Here is a 7,949-nt window from a genome sequence, read left to right on the forward strand (position 1 = left end):
CAATATATCACTTTTGGGGCTCTACCGACATAAACATAACATATCATTTTGTAAATATCATTTTCAAACATATCATCAGATATGGACCGAAATATCGATCAATATGGCCGATATCTAGCCCGATATGTCCACCGATATAGAATGATGCATCGATGACAACAATTATTTATTTGAATGCAGTGAAATAAGATTATGCATTTACAACTTCATTATATGTTATCAAAGTCATGCACAATGTTTCGTACAAATGCATATATATCTTATTGTTTTTAATCATAGAGAAAGGATTTTGTGAATCTTTCCTTAATAGTTTCTTAATCAACAAGTTAATAAATTAGGAATCTAAAAGTGTCAGGTTAAATCATTGACATTGTTTTACTAAAAATAAATATTTTGAACAAGAATAATAAAAAAACTAGAAATGTTTTCTCCGATATATCTACATATCGTCTGATATATCACCCGATATCCTACATCCAATACGTCGAAGCCAAACCGATACAAACCCGATATTCGATATTTTGAAGCTTGGTGCTATGTTAGAGCAAATCAATTTTCAGCACATGCGTTGGACGACACCTGGCCCTTACCCCCCACCCGCCTCGAAGTTGCGTTCCCGACATCATACGTCTTTAACCTGGCCGCGGGGGTACGATGTTCAGTTTGTAATATTACTGATGTAGTCGGTGCCCCATCGAACTTGTGCTTTCAGGATTTTAACAAATCACACACCATACCCATACATTTTTTCGGGCCGCATGGTGGGTATAGGGGGCCGTGTGTTCTGATCGAGCATGTCTCCCTTGTGCGGTTTAAAGACGTTGGACATATCTGTGGGCTCCTCGATGTGTGTGTGTATATATATACCCCTATATAGTGTGCGAATAACTTTGAAAGATGGTTGTTGGATGAAGCAAATCCGATGGTGCAGAGATGGCAAATCCGAGCACTACTAGTCGTTGGATATCATCTATACATTCCACCAGATTCTGCCACATGTACAATCTAGAAGACTCCATGGTTGAACTTAAGCATAATGCACAAACCTCAAAACACAAGCACTTCTCCTTTGTTCTAGAATCTTCCATATCATAATTTCCAAAACTTTTTTTCTAGATGAATTTCCATTATTTGTTTTTGCTTTATGCTTTACAATGCACAATTCCATGAATCTTAAAATATATTAACTTTTTTATAAAACCAAATTGATTTTGAATGAGATGAACCATAAGAATTAAATGAACATCTACATCATGCATATATGACTCAAAGCTTACATGCTATAGTGTGGTATTTATTCATATTTTGGTTGCCAAATCTCATGCGTGCAATGCACGTGTACCTTACTAGTATATATATCATCCTTGACCGATAACGAGGGGGCCCATACAATCTATCCCTTTTACCCAACATACAAGAAGGGTTTGACCATGATGGTTTCCTATATCTATGTGTGCCATGTTAGACCAAATAAAGTTTGAGTGCATGCGTTGGAGGACACCCCCCGTCGCCTCGAAGTTGGGGAACCGACATCGTACGTATTGAACCTAGCTTGGGGTCAGGTACGGTGTTCGGTTTGTAATGTAGTTGGTGCCCCATCAAAGTTGTGCATTGGGGATTTGAACACATCACACACTACCCATACATATTTTGGTCCGCATGAAGTGTATAGGGGGTCTTCTGATCGACCACGTCTCCCTTGTGCGGTTTTTTGTGACGACACGCATATATCTGGGCTCCCCGAGGGTATATGTATCATCCCTTTGACCGATGAGGAGGGGTATGTGTTGGCCATGAATGGATTCCTCCTTGTTTGTGTTAGGGCTGGTCACCGTTGATGTCTACTACACAACCTTCTTGTAGACATTGTTGGGCGTCCAAGTGCAGAGGTTTGTAGGACAGTAGCAAATTTCCCTCAAGTGGATGACCTAAGGTTTATCAATCCGTGGGAGGCGTAGGATGAAGATGGTCTCTCTCAAGCAACCCTGCAACCAAATAACAAAGAGTCTCTTGTGTCCCCAACACACCCAATACAATGGTAAACTGTATAGGTGCACTAGTTCGGTGAAGAGATGGTGATACAAGTGCAATATGGATGGTAGATATAGGTTTTTGAAATCTGAAAATATAAAAACAGCAAGGTAGCAAGTGATAAAAGTGAGCGTAAACGGTATTGCAATGCTAGGAAACAAGGCCCAAGGTTAATACTTTCACTAGTGCAAGTTCTCTCAACAATAATAACATAATTGGATCATATAACTATCCCTCAACATGCAACAAAGAGTCACTCCAAAGTCACTAATAGCATAGAACAAATGAAGAGATATTGTAGGGTACGAAACCACCTCAAAGTTATTCTTTCTGATCGATCTATTCAAGAGTTCGTAGTAAAATAACACGTAGCTATTCTTTCCGTTCGATCTATCATAGAGTTCGTACTAGAATAACACCTTAAGACACAAATCAACCAAAACCCTAATGTCACCTAGATACTCCAATGTCACCTCAAGTATCCATGGGTATGATTATACGATATGCATCACACAATCTCAGATTCATCTATTCAACCAACACAAAGAACTTCAAAGAGTACCCCAAAGTTTCTACCGGAGAGTCAAGACGAAAACGTGTGCCAACCCCTATGCATAGATTCCCAAGGTCACGGAACCCGCAAGTTGATCACCAAAACATACATCAAGTGAATCAATAGAATACCCCATTGTCACCACGGGTATCCCACGCAAGACATACATCAAGTGTTCTCAAATCCTTAAAGACTCAATCCGATAAGATAACTTCGAAGGGAAAACTCAATCCATTACAAGAGAGTAGAGGGGGAGAAACATCATAAGATCCAACTATAATAGCAAAGCTCGCGATACATCAAGATCGTGCCGAATCAAGAACACGAGAGAGAGAGAGAGATCAAACACATAGCTATTGGTACATACCCTCAGCCCCGAGGGTGAACTACTCCCTCCTCGCCATGGAGATCGCCGGGATGATGAAGATGGCCACCGGTGAGGGATCCCCCCTCTGGTAGGGTGCCAGAACAGGGTCTCGATTTGTTTTTGGTGGCTACAGAGGCTTGCGGCGGCGGAACTCCCGATCTAGGTTATTTTCTAGAGGTTTCTGTATTTATAGGAATTTTTGGAGTAGGTCTCACGTCAGGGGGGGGGTCTCCGAGTCGTCCACAAGATAGGGGCCCACGCCTAGGGGGTAGGGCGCGCCCTCCACCCTCGTGGACAGCTCGGGACTTTTCTGGCCCAACTCTTTTACTCCGTGGGCTTCTTTTGGTCCATAAAAAATGGTCAAAAATTGGCATGTCAATGGGACTCCGTCTGGTATTCCTTTTTTGTAAAACTCAAAAACAAGGAAAAAACAGAAACTGGCACTGTGCTCTAGGTTAATAGGTTAGTCCCAAAAATCATATAAAATAGCATATAAATGCATATAAAACATCCTAGATGGATAATATAACAGCATGGAACAATCAAAAATTATAGATACGTTGGAGACGTATCAAGCATCCCAAAGCTTAATTTCTGCTCGTCCTCGAGTAGGTAAATGATAAAAACAGAATTATTGATGTGGAATGCTACCTAGCATATTTATCAATGTAATTTTATTTATTGTGGCAAGAATATTCAGATCCATAAGATTCAAGACAAAAGTTTAATATTGACATAAAAATAATAATACTTCAAGCATACTAAGAAAGCAATCATGTCTTCTCAAAATAAAATGGCCAAAGCAAGCTATCCCTACAAAATCATATAGTCTGGCTATGCTCTATCTTCATCACACAAAATATTTAAATCATGCACAACCCCGATGACAAGCCAAGCAATTGTTTCATACTTTTGATGTTCTCAAACTTTTTCAATCTTCACGCAATACATGAGCGTGAGCCATGGACATAGCATTATAGGTGAAATAGAATGGTGGTTGTGGAGAAGACAAAAAGGGAGAAGATAGACTCACATCAACTAGGCGTATCAACGGGCTATGAAGTTGCCCATCAATAGATATCAATGTGAGTGAGTAGGGATTGCCATGCAACGGATGAGCTAGAGCTATAAGTGTATGAATGCTCAAAAAGAAACTAAGTGGGTGTGCATCCAACTCGCTTGCTCACGAAGACCTAGGGCATTTTGAGGAAGCCCATCATTGGAATATACAAGCCAAGTTCTATAATAAAATATTCCCACTAGTATATGAAAGTGACAACATAGGAGACTCTCTATCATGAAGATCATGGTGCTACTTTGAAGCACAAGTGTGGTAAAAGGATAGTAGCATTGTCCCTTCTCTCTTTCTCTGTCATTTTTCTTTTCTTTTTTTGGGCCTTCTCTTTTTTTTTTCTTTTTTTGGCCTCTTTTTTATTTTTATTTTTATTAATCATCCGGATTCTCATCCCGACTTGTGGGGGAATCATAGTCTCCATCATCCTTTCCTCAGTGGGACAATGCTCTAATAATGATGATGATCACACTTTTATTTACTTACAACTCAATACTTAGAACAAAATATGACTCTATGTGAATGCCTTCGGCGGTGTACCGGGATATGCAACGAATCAAGAGTGACATGTATGAAAGAATTATAAAGGTGGATTTGCCACAAATACGATGTCAACTACATGATCATGCAAAGCAATATGACAACGATGAAGCGTGTCATAACAACGGAACGGTGGTAAGTTGCATGGCAATATATCTCGGAATGGCTATGGAAATGCCATAATAGGTAGGTATGGTGGCTGTTTTGAGGAAGGTATATGGTGGGCGTATGATACCGGCGAAAGGTGCGTGGTATTAGATAGGCTAGCAATGATGGAAGGGTGAGAGTGCGTATAATCCATGGACTCAACATTAGTCATAAAGAACTCACATACTTATTGCAAAAATCTATTAGTTATCGAAACGAAGTACTACGCGCATGCTCCTAGGGGGATAGATTGGTAGGAAAAGACCATCGCTCGTCCCCGACCGCCACTCATAAGGAAGACAATCAAAAAATAAATCATGCTCCGACTTCATCACATAGCGGCTCACCATACATGCATGCTACGGGAATCACAAACTTTAACACAAGTATCTCTCAAATTCACAACTACTCAACTAGCATGACTCTAATATCACCATCTTCATATCTCAAAACAATCATATGGAATCAAACTTCTCATAGTATTCAATGCACTTTATATGAAAGTTTTTATTATACCCATCATATTAGGACTAAATTCATAACCCAAGCAAATTACCATGCTGTTCTAAAGACTCCCAAAATAATATAAGTGAAGCATGAGAGTTCATATATTTCTTCAAAACAAAACCACCGCCATGCTCTAAAAGATATAAGTGAATCACTAGAGCAAACGACAAACTACTCCGAAAGATATAAGTGAAGATCAATGAGTAGTCGAATAATTATGCAACTACGTGAAGACTCTCTAACATTTAAGAATTTCAGACCTTGGTATTTTATTCAAACAATAAGCAAAACAAAATAAAATAAAATGACTCTCCAAGCAAAACACATATCATGTGGTGAATAAAAATATAGCTCCAAGTAAAGTTACCGATGAACGAAGACGAAAGAGGGGATGCCATCCGGGGCATCCCCAAGCTTAGGCTCTTGGTTGTCCTTGAATATTACCTTGGGGTACCTTGGGCATCCCCAAGCTTAGGCTCTTGCCACTTCTTATTCCATATTCCATCGAATCTTTACCCAAAACTTGAAAACTTCACAACACAAAACTTAACAGAAAACTCGTAAGCTCCGTTAGTATAAGAAAATAAATCACCACTTCGGTACTGTTGTGAACTCATTCTAAATTCGTATTGGTGTAATATCTACTGTATTCCAACTTCTCTATGGTTCATACCCTCCGATACTACTCATTGATTCATCAGAATAAGCAAACAACACATAGAAAACAGAATCTGTCAAAAACAGAACAGTATGTAGTAATTTGTATCAAATAAATACTTCTGGAACTCCAAAAATTCAGAAATAAACTGGTGTATGTGAGAAATTTGTCTATTAATCATCTGAAAAAAGAATCAACCTAAAAGCACTCTCCAGCAAAAAATGGCATCTAATCTCGTGAGCGCAAAAGTTTCTGTTTTTACAGCAAGATTGCAAAGACTTCACCCAAGTCTTCTCAAAGGTTCTACTTGGCACAAACACTAATTAAAACATAAAACCACATCTAAACAGAGGCTAGATGAATTATTTATTACTAAACAGGAGAAAAATGCAAAGAACAAAAATAAAATCGGGTTGCCTCCCAACAAGCGCTATCATTTAATGCCCCTAGCTAGGCATGATGATTTCAATGATGCTCACATAAAAGATAAGGATTGGAACATAAAGAGAGCATCATGAAGAATACGACTAGCACATTTAAGTATAAACACTTCCTATGCATAGGTATTTTGTGAGCAAACAACTTATGGGAACAATAATCAACTAGCACAGGAAGGCAAAACAAGCATAACTTCAAAACTTATAACACATAGAGAGGAAACTTGATATTATTGCAATTCCTACAAGCATATATTCCTCCCTCTAATAATTTTCAGTAGCATCATGAATGAATTCAACAATATAACCATCACACAAAGCATTCTTTTCATGATCTACAAGCATAGAATTTTTATTAATCTCCACATAAGCAAATTGCTTCTCATGAATAATAGTGGGAGCAAACTCAACAAAATAACTATCATGTGAGGCATAATCCAATTGAAAACTAAAATAATGATGACATGTTCCATGGTTATCATTATACTTTATAGAATACATATCATCACAATAATCATCATAAATAGGAACTTTATTCTCATAATCAATTGAAACCTCTTCCGAAATAGTAGATTCATCACTAAATAAAGTCATGACCTCTCCAAATCCACATTCATCAATATAATCATCATAAATAGGAGGCATGCTTTCATCATAATAAATTTTCTCATCAAAACTTGGGGGAAAAACATATCATGTTCATCAAACATAGCATCCCCAAGCTTGTGGCTTTGCATATCATTAGCATCATGGGTATTCAAAGAATTCATACTAACAACATTGCAATCATGCTCATCATTCACATATTTTATGCCAAGCATTCTATGTAATTCTTCTTCTAGTACTTGAGCACAATTTTCCTTCCCATCATTTTCATGAAAGACATTAAAAAGATGAAGCATATGAGGCACCCTTAATTCCATTTTTTTGTAGTTTTCTTTTATAAACTAAACTAGTGATAAAACAAGAAACAAAAAGATTCGATTGCAAGATCTAAAGATATACCTTCAAGCACTAACCTCCCCGGCAACGGCGCCAGAAATTGCTTGATGTCTACTACACAACCTTCTTCTTGTAGACGTTGTTGGGCCTCCAAGTGCAGAGGTTTGTAGGACAGTAGCAAATTTCCCTCAAGTGGATGACCTAAGGTTTATCAATCCGTGGGAGGCATAGGATGAAGATGGTCTCTCTCAAGCAACCCTGCAACCAAATAACAAAGAGTCTCTTGTGTCCCCAACACACCCAATACAATGGTAAACTGTATAGGTGCACTAGTTCGGTGAAGAGATGGTGACACAAGTGCAATATGGATGGTAGATATAGGTTTTTGAAATCTGAAAATATAAAAACAGCAAGGTAGCAAGTGATAAAGTGAGCGTAAACGGTATTGCAATGCTAGGAAACAAGGCCTAAGGTTCATACTTTCACTAGTGCAAGTTCTCTCAACAATAATAACATAATTGGATCATATAACTATCCCTCAACATGCAACAAAGAGTCACTCCAAAGTCACTAATAGCGGAGAACAAACGAAGAGATTATTGTAGGGTACGAAACCACGTCAAAGTTATTCTTTCTGATCGATCTATTCAAGAGTCCGTAGTAAAATAACATGAAGCTATTCTTTTCGTTCGATC

The sequence above is a fragment of the Triticum aestivum genome, chromosome 4D (genome assembly GCF_018294505.1).
Source record: "Triticum aestivum cultivar Chinese Spring chromosome 4D, IWGSC CS RefSeq v2.1, whole genome shotgun sequence".
In the NCBI taxonomy this organism is placed as follows: domain Eukaryota; kingdom Viridiplantae; phylum Streptophyta; class Magnoliopsida; order Poales; family Poaceae; genus Triticum; species Triticum aestivum.